The 19,427-nt window shown below is 45.7% G+C and overlaps 1 long non-coding RNA gene across 1 annotated transcript in view; it reads right to left on the reverse strand.

Annotated features, from left to right (window-relative positions):
- Positions 1-10,848, reverse strand: part of LOC146859909 (uncharacterized) — a 170,038-nt gene extending 159,190 nt beyond the window's left edge. Inside the window, exon 1 of the long non-coding RNA XR_014978738.1 lies at positions 10,543-10,848. This is a non-coding gene — a long non-coding RNA (uncharacterized LOC146859909). The remainder of the gene's footprint in view (positions 1-10,542) is intronic.
- Positions 10,849-19,427: the final 8,579 nt, after the last annotated feature.

The following is a 19,427-nucleotide window of genomic DNA, read 5'->3' on the forward strand; positions in this document are numbered from 1 at the left end:
GGTCCTTACTCCATCGAAGGGGCTTTTCCATCATCGACAAACCTATGTCCTGCCTGATTCTAAATGGGCAGACAATATTGTTGACCATATTGTTGACGAGGAGAGAACTCTGTTGCAACGGAGATCCCTGTTTGCCAACATATAAATCAGGTTTTTATTCTCTCCCTGTCCTCCACTTGTGTCACTTGTGCTTAGAAGGAAGCAAAAGTGATTGGTTTACTAAAGAAGACTTGGAGGCATTGTAAAATTACCATTCAAAACCCTTACTCCCATTCCCAATAAAATTCTAGAGAAACACATAAATCATCAACTTTCCTATTACTTGGAGCATTATAATTTTTCACACCCATTCCAGTCTGATTTTTGGTCTCAGCATAACATAGAGCCAGAACTGCTTGCTATTTCTGAGTAGCTGCTAGGCTCTTTAGATCAAGGAGGCACTGCTGCCATCCTCCTAATCGATGTGAGCACAACATCTGATACCGTATCCCACAACCTGCACAAGTTATTAGGAATGCAAGGTGGAGCTGGGGTAAGGATAAGATTAGTAGAAGTATTGTAGTGAATGGAGATGCAATAGGTCACAAGTAAAGAAATAGGTATTCAGCGAACTGGAGTTGCAGTTAACCATCTAACCGTGAATGCAAAACCTCACCTTCAATATAATATACCATAAGCATAATCTAGTTCCAAATGGTATGACTATGGAAGCAACTTCGAGAGGGTATCACATTATTCAGCTATAAAATCAGAGGAATCATTAGTGATCAAACTTGCCTTCGAGCAATAGAAAGCATTGGCTACAGGGGTAAAACCCAGAAGACCTAAAATATGATATGAAGTAAGGACTCAAGGAAGGAAGGCATATTTCATGACTGGTGATTTTTATACCAAACACAAGAAGGGTACAGCTCGCCATGTCATTCAGTATGAGATAAGAATGAATAGTGTTCAGAAGCAGATAATGAAATAATTGCTATTTGCTCAATGTATTTTAGTGTTTCATTTCCAAAGGAAAAAAAGGAAAGATGAGCTTCTTTGAGAAAACTTACTGAATAAGTATCTGGAGTCATACCTTTGTTTAATTGACATCACCAATTTCAGTGTGTTCTGATCAATCTATAGGATGGTAAATGGGGCAAGCATTTATGGTCTAAGGCCCTAGGGCCATATGTATGAACATATTTTCCCATAGACACAGAATGGATAAAACCCTTTGATCCATCTGGCCCCTAGTGGTTAATTTGAGTGTATGGGTGCAGGTGGGGGCAATGAGTACTTATTTTTGGGGACAGGCACTTATTTTTCTGCACTGGACATTTACTGAGAGCAAGAGAGGGAAAACACAGAAAGACAGAAGAAGAGAAAGAAGGACAAGCATTTGCAATGCAATAGGTCTCGCATTTGCGAGAGTTTAATCTATTGACATTGTAAATGACAATGCCTTTTATTTATTTGTTTTGATCATTTACAAATAAATAAAAGGCATTGTCGGGGGCGTGGCCTGGGAGCCGAACATGGCGGACGTGACTCCGTAAAGCTCCGCTGTTCGATCCCTCTAAGGGCCTTAATCCATCATCATCCTTGACCCCAAGCCTGATTCCGGCGGGATTCTAGGTTGCGGTGCCTGTCGTGACCCAGCGAAGTTGTTTTGGTGGCTGCAGTGTGTCCGGTACATGGTGAGCGGACTCCCGTCCGGCAGCCGACGCGCCTGTGATGAGAGGCGGGGCACTCGAGGCTGTGGTGGGCCCCCGGACGTATAGGTGGCCGCCTATCCTGCCTTTCACGGAGTCTGGAACAGAGCGGGGTCATCGTAGCTGTGCAGCCCTGCGAGACGCTCAGCGGGAGGACGATGTACCGGGGGCTCCCGATGCGACGTAATAGCCGGCACCCCTCCCCAACCTTCTTCATCGTGGCCTGGTGCGGCCTGGTGCAGCTCCTGTGGCACCGAATCTTGGCACAGAAGAGTCTGGTCACTGGGGGGTCTGCAGGTGGGCCGTGGACCTCTAGTGTGGTGGCACACCCCCCCTTATCTGGAGATCCAAAGGGATTACCCTGATTGGAAATGCGGCTGTGGTGGTGAGGGGCTGCCAGGGGGCCTACCACTGGTACTACGAGAGGCTCAGCACCCACTGGGCTCAGGTGAGGGGTGCCTGGATGCCTGCAATTTTCCACAGCTGTGACTTGCTGAGCGGCCCCGGCTCTCATGACGGCCCGGTTCCTGGCACTTTAGTGAGACCCTGTGCTGTAGCATCGGGATTGCCTCCTTCCCTCTCCAGGGACTATCACACTGTGTCTGGCTGCTCCTGCGAAGTGTCCTCTGCAAAGAGACTGCTGTTGCAGGTGGGTCCCAACGCAATAATCTAAAGCGCGTGTCTTGGGCTGCGGCGCTGCACTGTGCTGGAGTCTGGCTCAGGCTGCCCTTGTCTGTACCTGCTGTCATTTACTGTTGCTTGCTGAATCGGCCGCCTAGTTGCCCACCGGTCGCCATGGGCAGGGATAAGCAGGGTGCGGCGGCCCCCAAGCAGCATACTATGGACCTCTTTACCACTACTACTAACACTCCTGAGGGGGGCGTCCACCGATGGCCTATCATCGGATGCGGCGAAGTCGCTGGAAGCACTCACACAATCGCGGACGGCCCTAGAGCCCAGATCGGGGCAGAGGGCACGGAGGTGTCTTTCATTTGCCGAAATTTGCGGAAGGCGGTCGACCTCATTACGGAAGCGGAGACCAGAATCTCAACTGTCGAGGACTCCGTCACCGGAGTACAACAAAAGGTGGACAAACTGACCAAGCAATCGCAGGAGCTAGAGGCACGGGTCAAAGATGCGGAGGGGCGGGCCCGCCGCAATAATCTGCGCCTAGTGGGTTTTCCAGAGGGCAACAAGGGGGCCTCCATTGACAAGTTCATCTCGGACTAGCTGCGGGCACTGCTGTCCCCGGAAGACATGTACTCCTGTTTCGTGGTTGAGAGGGCCCATCGTGCTCTGGCTAAGAAACCACCGCCTGGGGAACGCCTGAGACCAGTAATTGCCCGACTCCTTAATTATGCTGACAGGGACGCCGTACTTCGATATGCCCGGCTTCATAAAGATAAAATGGTCTTCGACTCCCACCCCATCATGGTCTTCCCTGATTACTCTAAGTTGGTGCAGCAACAGCGGCAGTCTTTTGTGGCTGCCAAGAGACGGCTACGGGAACTGAATTCATCCTATGCCTTGTTGTTTCCGGGCCGAATGAAGGTGATATTCAATGAAAAGACAGAGGGGCATATCAACAACAACCGGCGATAATTATCGCTAAGCGCACTTAGCGCTAGGATAATTAACGCCGGCTAGCGTCGATTTTTATCGCTGAGATAGCGTGCTATTAGCAACGCTTATCTCAATAGCGATAAAAATCCTCACGCTAAGTGGCTAACGTGAGATTATCGCTGGAAACCCAGCGATAATCTCACGTTAGCTTGTTGATAGGGACAGACAAACGTAACCATGATATCCTCCTTCCATAGGATATCATGGCTAAGTCAGCAAAATACCAGACGTAAAAAAGCACCGTTAACCGCGGTTAGTGCTGTTTTTTTGTCTCTAACAGGGTTAGCGATATTCTTGATAATAGGAGAAATGTCGCTTACCGACATTTCCCCTATTATTTTACTCTGGAACTCCCCCTTTGCATCTCATTAGAGATGCAAGGGGAAGCGTAGAGTAAAAGGGTGCTAACATGCAAATTTGCATGTTAGCACCCTGTTGTTGATAGGGTGCTAGTTTTATCTCTGCTTTTTGGGCTTTTAAAGCCAAAAAAGCAGAGTTAACGCCCTTGTTGATATGCCCCATATTTCTTTGATACCCTGGAGGAAGTCTTTGTGTGGACTGATGAGAGACGTATACTGAAATCCCACTCGCCGCCACCGGTGAACTCTTATTCTTCTCAGGGCTCGCATCGGAGTGGACGACAGGGCAGAGATGCGACTTCTCGGTGAAACCAATCCCGCTCCAATTGGCGTACCCCAGAGCTGACAGGTTCTGGAAGCTGAACTACATTGGGACACAGTAATTTTGTTTTCTCTATGTTTCCTTCTTGGGGTGGGAATTGTCTCTGGACGGTGGTCACACACTGACTTGATTGGGCTCTAAAGATGGGAGTCTTTATTATAGGCCCTGGAGGGACTGGAACGAGGCTTGCCCTGAACGTTTTGGGTTATGTTGGGTAAGTTGGGCGGGGGGGTCCATTGGAGGGCCCGCTTATGTTGCCTGTTGGGGGCCTGGGATGGGTTTTCACCGCGACAGATACTCCGTGTTGCAGGAAGTATGGGGGTTGTGGGTGGAGGGGGGACGGGGACAGTTTATCAGTTGTTTTGTTTCTTATTGAATGTTTCCACACCATGCACACGTCACATTGCTTCACCTTACACGCATCAGTTGCTGTTATTTTGTTGGCCACCTAGGGATGGCTCACTTGACAGGTAACATACCTACAGGGCAACTCAACATTCTCGCCCGGAATGTGCGGGGCTTGCTTAGTAAAATCAAACGAGGGGCAGTGCTTCACCAGGCGAAGCGGTATGCAGCTGATGTCCTATTGCTCCAGGAGATGCATCTTCTGGGCACGAAGGCCCCTTGTCTAGCCCAATACGGATACTCCACGGTATATCATTCTGGCTTTACACGGGGGCAAGGGGTACTGCCATTCTCATCCATTGTAGGGTGCCAATCCAAATCCCACGTCATTGGCTAGACCCGGGGGGTCAATATACAGTGGTCTCGGGTACTTTGCCCGGTGAACAGATTACACTGGGTAGCGTCTACGCCCCTCTGCCTCCTGGTCAGACGTTTATAGATGAACTAACGCAGCTGTGGGGGGACCTCCCGGGTGGCCTTGTGGTATTGGGGGTGATTGGAATGATACTATGGGCCCACTGGATAGGTGGCGGGCCCGACAACTTGATACAACCCCTATTACATCCAAATTGAATATACTCGCACATACTCTGATGGGTGGACACGTGGCATGCCTTACACCCGATGGATGCTGGATTTTCATACACGTCATCGGTTCACCCGACTCTTTAAAGTCTGGATTATTTATTCCTTCCACATAGTTATATGCACAGGGTGGCACATACATCTATTCTTCCTCGAGGCCTGTCGGACCACTCGCCGATCCAACTTAAATTGCAACTGTCAACTAACAGGGCCCCCTATAGGTGGCACATGTCCCCCTGGCTGCTCCGGGATGAGGCATACAGGGAGATGCTGAGTCAGGCAATTTCCGATTACTTCCTATACAATGCCGGCTCATGCCAGTCCCCAGTTGTTTTGTGGGAAGCATTTAAGCCCACAATTCAGGGTGCAGACATAAGCTACCGCACCGAGGAAAAGCGTCGCCGCTTGGCACAGGTATGCGACCTGGAGACCAGACAGGAAGAAATCCAATCCCTTGTGGTGGGTGGCTAGGACCCCACGGCCCACAGGAATCTGCTGCACGTTCAACAAATGCTCCATCAAGCCCAAACAGACTGTGCCAAGGAGGCCTGGCTGGCCACCCAGCATAGGATTTACCAATGGGGTGGTAAGTCTAGCTAAATGCTTCATAGGCTCTGCCAGGCTAGGGTAGCCCGGCCGAAGGTACCTCTTTTGTGGTCCCCTGCGGGGGTTGCCTGTGCATCCCCCAAGGCGGTTGTTCAGGCATTCTCTAATTTTTACGCGGCAATGTATGAAGCACAGGAGGTTATCTCCGAACCCCTCATAGATACCTTTTTAGTGGATATCCCTCCCCGCCGCTTAATCGGACGAGCAGCGTGATGCACTGGAGGAGCCTATTTCGTTGGAGGAACTGCGGTCGGCTCTCTTCGACATCCACCCTGGTCGTGCGCCGGGCCCGAACGGGTTCCCATGCGATTTTCTTTGGCCTCATCTGGAGATTCTGGGGCCTCATTTACTCCAGGCGATTCAGGACGCCTCAGAGCAGCATATTCTCCCTCCGGATTGGAGACACACAGAAGTTGATGACCCGGGATCCTATTGCCCCATCTCTTTGCTAAATTTCGAGCCCAAACTGCTGGGGAAAATCCTGGCGGACCGCCTTTGTGCCTGTATACAGGAGCTGGTGCATCCTGACCAGTCGGGCTTCATGCCACAGCGCTCCACGAGACAAAATATCAGACAAGTTCATAAGGCGGTGGCGGAGACTCACCGTCTGGGACGTCCTGCAGCTGTCCTGTTGGCCGATATCGACATGGCATTCGATTGATTACATTGGGCGTACCTTTTTTAGCTCTTGGAGGCAGTCAATTTGGGCCCCCAATTCCGGGCCTACGTGCAATTGCTCTATACGGATCTCACTGCATTGGTCCGAGTGGATGGCCATTGCTCAGCCCCCTTCGCCATTCGGAGAGGCACACAGCAGGGCTGTTCGCACTGGCTATTGAGGCCCTGGCGGCGTGGGTTCACCTGGATTCTGGGTTACGGGGTTTGGACTGGTCTCCAGAGTGCTCAGATAGGATTGTGCTTTACGCTGATGATGCCTTGTTTTTCATGGTGGATCCATGGGTCTCCGGACCCCGAGTGCTGCAGATTCTGAGGGTCTTCAGGGAGACATCCGGCCTCTGCGCCAATCTTTCCAAATCTATTTTGTTTCTGATTTGCAGGGACCAGCGGTCCCAAGCGTGGGCCTCGCAGCTGGTGGTTGTGGAGTTCGGCTTCCAGTACCTTGGGGTAGTTATTACACGGTGCCCACTCAAAGCTTGGTCGCGGAATATCACGCCGTTATTGCCTACAGTTCGGGACAAGACGACGGTGTGGTCCCAACTCCCTCTCTTGTTATATGGTAGATTGGCTATTTTCAAGATGGTGTCTTTGCCTCGCCTGCTATATAGGCTGAAAAATTATCCCTTCTCAATCCCCCGGTCCTGGTTTTGTCAAATTAATGGTTTACTCAATAGCTTTCTCTGGGGAGGTGGAGCGGTCCGGGTGGCGCTTGCGACCTGTATCCAATCTACCTACTGCGGGGGGATAGTGGCGGCAGATGTGCAGGCGTATTACCAGGCTTCACATCTCCTGGTGATAAATGACTGGTGGTACTGCTCGCAATCTGATCCAGCTTATGCTGTGGAACGCCTCTTCATGGCCAAAACCCCGTTACTCCACTTTTTGTACAGCTCCTCGCCTTTGACGGAACTCCCCACGGCATGTAGGACGGCCATTCAGATCTGGAGGCGAGCGGTCCACAAGATGGGATGGTGGGGCAAGCTCACCGGGGCTACGCCTCAGTGGCGCGGCACACACCTTCGGCCAGTCGTGGCTTTGGCAGGTTTCCGCAGATGGGATGACATTGGGATTTGTGTGTTGGGAGATGTAATGTGGGGTTCCACATTCAAATCCTTTCAGCAACTACAGGCTGATTTTGACCTCCACAAAACGCAATTTCACAGATATTTGCAACTTAGACACGCTATATCCCCTTTGATAAGGGACATCACGAGCCTCCCGGAGATCCACCCGTTGGAGGGCCAGCTGCTCATGGGGGAACTAGAAGCCCACAGGATCCGTCAAATTTATCAAACATTGACTACACACTCCACAACCACTTTACATCAGACCCGGGCTGCATAGGAAGCAGATGTGCCCACATTGACGGATGATGACTGGGCCAAGGCACTGGCTAGCCCCCGGTACTCTGCGGTCTCTGCCCGCTACCGTCTGATCCAGTTAAAATATCTTCACAGGGTTTACTTTACACGTTTATGTCTCTACAGGATGGGGGCTGTTTAGTCCCCTATGTGCCTCTGCTGTGATTCTGAGAAGGGGTCATTTCTCCACACGGTGTGGACCTGTGTGGCTCTGCAGCACTTCTGATTGGGCATAAGGTCCTGTTTGGGGCAGGTGCTGGCATGGTGCATTCCTGCAGACCCCCACTTGATACTCCTACACAGCACAGAAGACATCGGGGGGAACAGATATAAAAGGCATTTATTGTTCCTAGGGCTTACACTATCGAAATGTGACATCGCACAACACTAGAAGGCAACACTCCCACCCAGTATTGGTACCTGGAAGAAAGCAATGGATAGGTGCATGTTCACTGAAGTTGCAGTATTTCAGGCCAGGGGATGTCCGCAAAAAAACAAAAAGATCTGGACCAGATGGGCCACGTATCGAGGCATAGTCCTGCCGCTTCTGGGGTCAGTGGCACCCCTGATCCATTAGATAAGTTGGTTTTGAGTAATTCACCGATATAAGATAATGGTGTCGTGTTGAGGTAAAAGAGGCAAGACTGTAATACGTTTGCATAATATTGTATTATTGATGTATGGTGCGTTGTTGGGGAGGGGGTTTAGGGTCTGCTGTTCTGCAGACTTCATTGGGGATGTTATATGGTGCCTTGCTAGTGTATATTGTTTTCTTACATGCTTTGATGCTCGCTGGGCATGCCCATATGGTACCTTGAAAATCAATAAAATTTGTTGTTAAAAAAAATAAAAGACATTGTCATTTACAATGCCAATAGCGCAAACTCTTGTAAATGCAAAAGCTTTTTTATTTCAAAGAAGCGGCCACTATTGTCCCGGGCTGCTTGGAAAGTGCAAGCGTGCATGGTGCACTGAATGTTGCAGGAAACACAATGAAAAATATTGGCGGGAAGTGGGCGGAGCTTCACATACATACTCGAAAACAGCATGCCTGGCAGAACAGCACATGTGCTGTGCAGGTTCGACCTAAAAAAGGATATTGCATGCCTGTTCTCATTTTTTTGATCTTATAAAGAAAAATTGCATTCTCGGGAGGAGCACTTTTCTCGGTAGGAGCACTTTTCTCGGGAGAAGCATTTATGGGCAACATATGACGTTTGATTGTATTGACAAGAGCATTACCATACAGTCCATCCCCATCAGATGTGCAAGCCTACTCAGTGTGCCAAGTTTGAACTCTTCAGAGACAGAGAGTAAAAATGTCACATGACCCTCAAGACAACATCACTTTGAACCGGATAGAAATAGGCTCTGATTTTACATAAAGTGGTGACAAAACGTGTGTCTAAACTGTCTAGCAGTGAAACAAAAACTAAAGCCACAGGACCCACACGATATGGAAACATAATCCAAATACTAGTTTTTAAATCTTTTTTTGTGCTTATTTTTGTATATTCATTTTGAGTCAGGGCAACACACCTATTAAACAAGGCTGGATCTTAGACAGTAATAGAAACAATATCCACCATTTCTTTCACAGTTTGCTCCAATTTACTTCCCGCTCAGTTACAAATTCCTAATGTAATTTTCACATTCGAGTCAGCCTGGCTCTCAAGAGACAGGACCGATGTATTAGGGATGGCGGTCAACACAAGCAGGCAAGAAAGGGAACTAACTGATGAGAAGTACATGGCGCAAAATAGAACATTCACCCTCCAAACACTGCTTGTGAGAGGTATAATGTCTGCTTTGTGCAGAGTAAACTAGGCACCACTACCCTCTAACAGGCAGAAAAGCCTGAGGTAGAGACGTAGAGCCATGCTCACTCTCTCAGACTCTGCAGCGTTGGCACTGGGCCTTCCAACGCGGTGTCTTGGCAGCAAGGCCCGGGGAAGTGGGCCCCTCAGGCACCCTCCCTCTGGGCCCTGCAAAGCTGGTAGTGAGGCCCCTTCTACTGGGTCTTACAGAGCTGGGTGTGTGTCGTCACTCAGCAACACAACTAGCCTAGACAGACAGCAAGGGTGGTTTGTTGGGTGCGAAATAAAGTGTTTCTCTGCAAATCCCTTGGCGCCCCCACATTCGTGAATCGTGAGCATCTTTGAAAGCCAGGGGCTTGAAAAACACCGTGAGGAGACAAGCTGAACAAGACAACACCATTTACTGAGACGGTGACTCATTTTACCCAGCGCAAACTAAACACATGTGTAACATTAAACATTCACTCCTTAGGAACGTGTCTGCGGAGGAATGGAGTGAGCTGCTGCCTCAATGCACAAACTACAGCATCTCTAGGCCTCACTGTGCAGTGGCCGCAGTCTTTTCTGTTCACCAAATGTGTTCACCGCTCCTTGATACTTGTTGAAAACCCTTTCCCCAGCAATCACAGCCCCTGTTACCATCTAGACTTGCTACCACCACTCACTGTTCCTCCCAACTATTTCCCCACAACCACAACTGCCACGCACAACCGTCCCATTGCATTGTAATATTTTTGAATCATCCATGCAGCCACTACACATAGGAATTCCATCTTCATTTCAACAGTGGACAAAATTAAACATTAGCCTGCAAAGTTATGAAAAGGTGTTGACTTTTTTTAACTATAGAAAAGTAAATAAAAAACGTTTCTTTTTGCAAGAGAATGCTGGAGTGTCCTCGTACGGCAACTGCAAAGTTTAACCAGCCCAGGAAGGTTTGGAGGCCAGGGTCGGGGCAATGTGGAAATAACAAGATAAAGGCAGCAAGCAGTTGCGCGCCCCTGCTCGCTCCCGAGGCAATACTCCACGGGAGTTAACTTTTAAGATGAGCAGCACAATGTGAAAGTACATAAAAACGACATCACAAAATACCTTTTCCCCAATGCGCTGGTGATGTAAGCAGGCGGCTTGGAGGACTCAGTGCACACCATCTGTGCACTGCGAGTCCTTGGGAAACACGCCGGTCTCTGGGAAATGACTCAGCACACAGCTTTTCCAGCAAGAAAGGCACGCTGAAGTGGATGCCTGCTTGTGCCCCAGGGGGACCGCAGAGGGCATTCTGCTACAGAAGCACTCTAGTCCGTCCCTGCTTGTGTCCCAGGGGCACTTTAAAGTGCACAAATTGTCGAAGACAGCATGACGCTGGAAATGGAAAGGCAGGGACTGCGTGCGGGTTCCTGTTCGTTCCCGCAGCAATACTCCAGTGGAGCAAACTTTAAAAAAAAGGTGGGACATGCACGAAGCTTCAGCCAATCAGCGCACTTTCATTTTTAAATGACACACACAAAAGCCAATCAAAACCAATCCTAAGCAAAGGTGTAGTCAGACCCCACAAACTAGATACAATAGATCGCCTGCAGCGCAAAGGCTGTTTAGGATCGACCTAAAAAACCGTCACAAAGAGTGTGAGCAACAACGTGCAAGAGTGAGAGAAAGGAAGAGTGACTGGCAGTAGAGTAAAGAGGTCTGACCTTAATTGAAGGCTACACAGCCTTGGTATTCGGCGTGCTGACATTTGATTGAACATGCCCTGGGTTTCTGAGCACAGCATTGTGCACTGGTAATTACTAATTTACACATTAAGCACTTTAAGGGGCCTTAAGTGTCCAAAATGATGCACCTCAGTTTGATGACTTCCCAAAATGGAGAACACCAGCCTGATAAAAGCAGTCTGATAAAATTTGATTTAGAGAATTGCCAAAATGGGGAGCTGCCATTCCACAAAAAATCTATAGACTCAATTTTTAATCCCAATTCCAGTACAAAACAAATAGAAAACGTCTTACAATTTCTTAAACTAATTGAATTTCAAGAATTCATGTTTATCTTAACTTAAAAAAGATGCGGAAGGGGAAAGGAACCGAAAACGAATACAGTATTCATTTTTTCTGACTCTAACATGACAGTTAAAAAAAAAAGAAGTTGGGAAAGAGAAGAGAAAAAAAAGATGGCCATTGAAAGGAAAATAAAAAGTTAACAGTGGAAAGTAAGGCTCGGGAGGGGGGGTAAAAAAGCAGAGAGTAGGATCAAAGGCCAGATGTTGGGGGGGTTGCAGAAGTTGGAAGAGTCCTCTCCTGAGTTCAAATAAAATGAAAAACGATTGGGGAAGGTGCTGGGTGATCAAGAAGTAAAAAGTTAAAAAAATAAAAAGGGGAAGTGGGAGAAGGGGGCGAAGGGGGCGAAGGGGGAGGCAATAATGTATTGGGCTGCATAGTTGGAGCGACCAGAAAAAAGAGCAAAAGTTGAAACAGCTTGGGAAAAGGGTAACAAGGATATGAAAAACAATCAGTATTACAGAATGTGTGTTGAAAAAAGTTGTGTAAATCTGTTTTGCGAAAATGGTTCATCAAAACTAGTTTCTTCAAGATTTGCCCAAACATGCCTGAAAAATGATGGCCTTTGCACATATCACCCTTGTATGTGGAAGACACCGGACTGAGAGTTCATGGCTGCATTGGTAAATAGGAACACATGTAAGGGTAGGGCATTCTTTTTTTAGCGAGATTTAGTGAGCTGTTAGCTTGACCCTATAATAACACCTGCACAAAATCTCTCTTCCCACGATATTCGTTTTAGATAAGACGGCTTCAAAAGTGTCCATATGGCATTATTGTCTTATGGAAAAGGCTCAATTTACCCATTTGGTGTTTCTGTTGCCTTTTTAAAACAATAATTGGCAAAGTCTATAGATTCATGCATATCGAGACACCGATGAGGGAACATGGCAGTAAGAGATCCAACAGAAACAATCCGTGTTCCCAGACAAACGGGTTCTTATGCAAACAAACCAACAACGGAATAATTCATGCACACAGATCAACCATTGTACACAGCCCTATGCAGTGGGCACCACAGATGTCAATGCCATTATGTATGGAGTATTGCTTCAAAGGGTTGTGTTGAAGTGGAAAGTTCTCAACACGTATTTAAGTGTGAATCACATTCTAGAGCTGTATATATAAGTTTTATATTTTAACCAGAGATGTTAACAATGATATATATATATATATAAATTTAATTCTATTCATAAATATTTTGGGCCTCATTACGATGTTGGGCGGAAAGCATCCGCCCGACCTTTGGAATTTCCTTGACCTTGTCGGAACCCTCCCGACCAACTCGGTCGGTTTACAATCCATCCGACTGAGGCGGTCAGAAAGTAAACCGGGCTGGTATTCTAAATCGGTTGCGACTGGCTCTTGTAGTATTCGTGTCGGTTGGAAACGCATCGTACACCTCTACGAACCACGTTTCAGACCGACCCTTACCATGTCAATTTCAAGCAGCCTTTCCCAGTCAGCCTGTCCGACAAGGAAAGGCTGTGGCAAAGTGACTTTGGGGGCCCCCTTCATCCTGAGCTCACGGGAGGTTGGGGGCTGAGTGGGTACCTAAGGGACCCCCTGTAAAACCCTGCACTGTGTGGCAGGCACAATGAGGTGCCTGCAACAGGGTGCAGGGTTTTACAAACATACACAAAAGGAGAATGTGTTGTTGGGCAGAACACTGGCTCCCACAGGGTACAATGGGACTCCGACTGAGTAGTTTTCTGTCACATTGTAATTGGTCGGGTGGAGACGCCGACCACGCGTCGGTCGGTTCCCAAATCCAAGATGGTGTCAGACGGAAAGTTTCCACCCGACATCGTAATGCTGCACATAGTGCATAAATACAGATTCACAGAGGAGTTTAATACACTATTTATTACCATCGCTGAGTCACCTCTCTCAGCAATTGTAAAATATGACATATTTTACTCTGTGCATTTGCGTATATGGTTTATGCCATGGCATTTTGTCCTCTATGGCTGTTTGAACAACAGGTATTTAACCGAAATCAGGATGCAAGAAGTTACATTTGTGCAGCAAGGTGAAATCACACTGGAGAGACATCTATTAGAAGAATTGTTCCTCCATTTAAAGTAATTGTTACCTGCAATATGAGAGGCAGTAAAAAGAGTTCTTATATCAGTTTAGCTGTACTGTGGCAATAAAGTCGAATTTAACCTTTGCATCGTAGTAATAAATGTGTGAGTGCTGTTAATGCAGGTGGTTTTGGTTCACATTTCTTTTCTCTCCCTCGGCATGAGAGAGGGTGTGTGTGTGTGTGTGTTGTGTGTGTGGGAATGAGCCCATCAGCCTCACTGGCCAAGGCTGATTGGCGAAGCTCAGTTTCTGGTCGTAAATTACAGCCTGTAACCTTTTGTTTATTTTCAATAAATCACCTGTGCGGACAGCTCGCACCGTTTCTTCAGAGACACGGAGGGAAGGCTACAGATTGTCTGATGATCACACAGACACATAAGTCACTCAGTTCACCCGTGGGTGGTCCTTGACTTATTCTGCTCGCTGCACTGTGAACCTGCCAGCAATCTAATGTGATTAGATGCACAGTGTGGTCTTTGCAAAATACCATGCACCCGTGTTTGGCTTTTTTCCTTTTATCACAAGAAGCAATTACAGCTCATCATCTGGGTTCTGATTGATGTCCTGCTGTCTTATCAATGCAGTGACCCTGAGATTTATAGAATAGTCTCCTTGATCTAATTAAAAAATCAAATGGTAAAAAAATACACAACGTAACTTTCAATTAATATTTTCCTGCGAAGACACACGGAGTTATACATGAGCTGAACAGGCGTTTCTTCGATCGGTAGATTTAATATCGACTTCTGCTGTATTTTTCTCAAAACGGATCTGGTGAAAAGCATGCGTAAAGAAAGCGTGAGAGGCGGTTTGCACTTTTTGTTCTGTGGTCTACTACAAGAAACAGCAACGAGACTTATATTCCCACTTAGCAACATACGTTTGAGCATTATGTTATGTTATGTTATGTTAATAACATTTATTACGCGCACAGCTGCCCCAGCTAAGGGGCGTCCTGGTGCGCGACAAGGTACAACACAACCAACACAAGACCACAGGAAGGCAACAGATTTAAAACAAGAAAGTTTTTAAGGATTTCCGGAATAGCAAGAGATCGTTAATTGTACGGAGCTGTAGCGGGAGCGAATTCCATAACGCTGCAGCCTTCACCCGGAAAGATCGCCCACCTCCTAATACTATAGACTGTGCTTGATTATCCGCCTTTCTAAATACAGTAGGGCCTCATTTATGAGGTTTTGGCGCAGGGCAGCACCCCAAGCAATCTTGATGTGCTGCCTGCGTCAAAACAATGCGATATGAGATACCGCACATTCCTGTCCTTTTCCCCCCTGATCCGGCACCCAATGGGCTGCCAAAGCAGGCACCCTTGCGCTATGGTGCAAGGGTGCCTGCATAGTGCAAGGGTGCCTGCGTTGCGGGGCTGGTTGATTTTGTGTGAGAAGGGACCGCTTCCTGCACAAAATCAGTCAAGGCAGGCGATTTCCTCTTTCTATGTGTGCTGCAGAATGCAGCACACATAGCAAAAGGAAAAAAAGAAAACATTTCCCTCCGTTGCGCCTCCCTAACGCCACCCCTGGGGTGTTGTTAGATTCTGAGGCATTCTCAGGTTTACGATTTCTCATAAATCTGGGAATGCTTCAGATTCCAGCGGTATTGTGTGGGAACACCCACAGCAGCACCCATGGAACGCCCCTTTCACGCAGTATTGTGCGTGAAAGGGGAACATATTTACAAGGCCATGAAAAGCCACGTAAAAAGGCCTTGTAAATATGCTGCTGCACATTATGTCATAGGAAAGTCAAAACAGTGATATTCCAGTGGTGCAAAAGTGCCCCAATAATATTCTTCTGTTAAAACGGCAGAATAATATGTTGTTTTTACTGTTAAGAGAGCAATCCTTTAGATTCTCCAGAAGATTTTAAAAATTTGAGAAACGCAGGCATTCAATTGAACTTTAAGCTAAACAATATTGAGGCTCCATATGCTTGGGCTCATTTACAAGCCCAGTGCGCTCAGGAACCGTCATTTTTAACGATGGGATGGTGGCACACACTGCAAAGCCATATCTAAGAAGTCACGTAAAGCCACCCTGTATGGTTTTTCATGACCTTGTAGATATGGTGTGAGGCAATGCAGCACAAGTAACTGCATTGCCTCACACTGCGATAGTTAGGCATGCCATGGGCACTATGGTGGGCTTTCACACGTAACACCCATGGCAATTGACACATTCTCAGATTTACAACATGCTGTAAACTTGGGAATGTGTCAAAAGCCTATGCCTTCCCAAGGGTGGCATAACAGTTGTTTTTGTGAAAGAAGGAGTCCCTTCCTGCACGAAAACAACCTGATTTCAAAGCAGGCTCCCTTGCACCATGGTGCAAGCTTGCCTGCATTTTCCTAGACAACCATTTGTCTTGCAGCACAGTAATATAAGACAGCAATGTGCTGTATTACATATATACATCCGATTCCTTCCCTTTTCTTTTGATGTAGGGCAGTGCAGCAGGAAGACATGCAGCGCTGCCCTATGCCAAAAATAAGTAAAAGAGGCTCTATATTCATGTTGTAAAAAGGGTATAATATTTACGTATCATATAAAATACCCCCCCTCCCCTTTTCTTCCATATAAATAAAAGCAATATTTTTGTGCTAGCAACCACATTTCCTCCACTAGGCGATGGAAATATCAAAGCTATTTGAAAAGTCATCCCCAGAATGGTGCTGCCATGCACTCTCAGCTGCTAAATGACAGTCCTGCTGTTCCCTCTTTCAATCTGTTGGTGTTACTGTAGGTCCAAAGCTGAATTACCGTTATTTTAATTTTACTTTTTTTATTAAGTATTTATTTGGAATTGTATTAAGAAATGTGTCACGTTTAAATGGTATTCCCTATAGTGCTAAAAGTATTGAAATTGTATTAAAATAATATTTAACATGATGATCCTGGAAAGTATAGTATGTAATATAGCATAATATTTTAAAATTTATGTATTCCAGAAATCAAAAGGAATTTAGTTATTGTAAATGAATATATACATAAGTATAAAAAAATACTGGTCAAACCTATTGTATAAAAAATCGGGTGGTGGGCGCACTCGTTGTTTTGAAAAATAGACTGTTTGACCGATAGGCGTGCAATATTGCCTTATGTTTGCGTGACACGTGGTATGAATAAAGGGGGGTGGCCTAGTCTGAAGTTAACTAGGACTGCAATATGCACAGCTGTAAATGTTTCAAGCATTTAATTCATTTCACATAGAATAAACAATAATCATATTCAATTTTTTCATATGAATTTCCACAATATACATCATCATTCAATATGTGTACATTTATATAGTGATAGACACAAGTAACTGCTTAATTAACGTTCCAAACACCCAATGCATTTCGGGACATTTGTGGTCCCTTCGTCAGGGGTAAACTGTTGGAAAAGAAAGGAGAGTGTATATCAGAATCTGCACTTGCGTGAACAGAAGGTTGTATTTTGAACTTAAAATGAGGTATACGATACCTTTGGGTAGTTCACATGTGTTACGTGTTCATATTCTAGGAAAAGAGTTCAGAAGATAAAGATGTAAGAAGAACTGATCTCTCTATTAATTGGTGGTAATAAATGATGCAAGGAACCCCGATTTCGTACCTGATTAGTTGTGTGATTTTACACGATTTTCAAAGTTGCAGCGAAAAAAATCTACAGAAATAAAAACTAAATGTTAACTCCGCTATGTGAGGCAATATACCTGAGTACGCTAAATGTTTAAAGCGAAGCTCACCTTGATAGCCTTAGTTCAGGTGGCGGTGAAAACCGTTACTGAAGCTGGATGTTACCGATCTGAAAATAAAGGACGAAACCTTATATTCCAGTCAAATCCGCTAATCTGAGCCCATCAGAATGCGGGCATATGAAAGAATATGCTTACCGATTCAGAAAGTTCGTTGCAGAGTTTTTAGCCACGAGCGCTCTCGGTCGAGGTTTGTTGCTCGTCAGTTTCAGGTGAGTTTATAATCACGCTCTAAGCGTGGACGTAGAAACTAAAAAAAGACTGTGAAGAAACCTGGTTTTGAAAAAAAGACTCAGGTGCTACCTGTAGCATCGGTGCAAGTTTTACAAAATCTAAATGGTCTTTTGTAAAGTATATGTGTAATCTGAATAAGAAGTAGAATGACCATGGAATCTTCTTGAATGATTCAAAAAAGTTTCCGAAGTAGAATAAAGGCGCTGCGAGCGCACTACCTGGGCGACGAGTTGTTTGTCAATAAAGTTGTGAAAAAAATAAGACCTAAACAACGATGTTTGGTAAATATAATTGTGAGTGATGGGGTTTGATGGGTAAAATTGTGTGACCGCCAGAGTCTAAATTACCTGGCTTCATGACATAGTGTAAATAAGCGTAATGAATTACGGCAACAATATATAAGTTCGAAACATGATCAAATAATACAGGTCATGTAAATTATGTGGTTAAATGGAGCGTCAACAATTTCATAAAAACATCATTATAAACAAAGGTCAAGTTCTCTATTCTTTTTCTAAGGGGGTTCAAACGTAAGATGCAAGTATGTGTGATAGTACATGTACGTGTAATGTCAGGTAGGACATAATCGTGGGTGAATGCATCATAGGTATAAGTGCTTTCAAGTTGAGTCAGGGTCCCGAAGTGGAGTACAAGTGTCAAATGTGAGTATTATTTTAGAGAAAGCAAGCCATCTCGAATTTATCATTGAGTCCATGCGGCGTAAGAGTTTTGAGCTTCTTAATCCAGAATGCCTCTCTTTGTAAAAGGTACTTTGAATTATCACGATCTGTGTGTTTTGGTACTTCTTCAATGATTTGGAATTTCAGTTGGGCAATTTGGTGTCGTGATTCCTCCCAATGCGTTGCTATACTAGACGTTGTGCTTTTAGTGCGTATTTTGCTTTTATGTTCCGTCAATCTGATTTTCATTTTCCTCTCAGTTTTGCCAACGTATAGTAGCCCGCAAGGGCATTTAATGGTGTAAATGACATTTTCTGAGTTGCATGTTGTGCTGCTGTGAATTTTAATTTTTTGGCCCGTAGATGGATGCAATAAAGTATCACCTGTGATTACGTTGTTGCAATGTGTACAGTTCCAGCATTTTTGTGTGCCTTTACTTGGTTCCAGGGTCCTTGTTGGTTTTTGTTTTTTAGATAACAATTCTTTCAAGTTTTGTGCTCTTGTGTAGGCGAATAGTGGTTTCTCTTTGAAGAGATTTTTGAAATCAATTTCCAATTGGAGTAGATTCCAATGCTTGTGAATGGTTTGTTTGATCTTCCTGGATGCTGTGGAATATTTAGAGACAAAAACTGTACGTGTGCTAATCTCTTTTTGAGCTTTCTTCAGTAACTCCTCACGGGGTCGGGTCTTGACTTTGTTTAATTGTTCTGTAAGAAGATTCTCAGGGTACCCTCTGTCTTTATAATTCTTTATTTGCTGTTGCCATGTGGATTCACATGCCGTGTCTGTAGAAGAAATTCTTTTAGTTCGCAAAAATTGGGAAACTGGTAGATTCCGAATCAATGAAGGAGGATGGAAACTGCTGAAGAGCAGAGCATTATTTCTGTCTGTAGGCTTTTTATACACACTCGTTTGTATTGCACCTTGTCCAATGTCAATCCATACATCTAAAAAAGCAATTGATTTGCGGCTTATTGTGTGAGTGAATTGAATTCGAGGATCAATCAAATTGAGTGTCCGTATGTTGTTTATGAGTTCTGGTTCTGACCGATTCCAAATGAGGAAGATGTCGTCTATGAAACGTTTGAAGAATATGAGACCTTCTTTCCATGTAAGGTCCTGGAGGATATAGTCATGTTCGAATTTTGCCATATACGTGTTAGCGTATACGG

The sequence above is a fragment of the Triturus cristatus genome, chromosome 3_1 (genome assembly GCF_964204655.1).
Source record: "Triturus cristatus chromosome 3_1, aTriCri1.1, whole genome shotgun sequence".
In the NCBI taxonomy this organism is placed as follows: domain Eukaryota; kingdom Metazoa; phylum Chordata; class Amphibia; order Caudata; family Salamandridae; genus Triturus; species Triturus cristatus.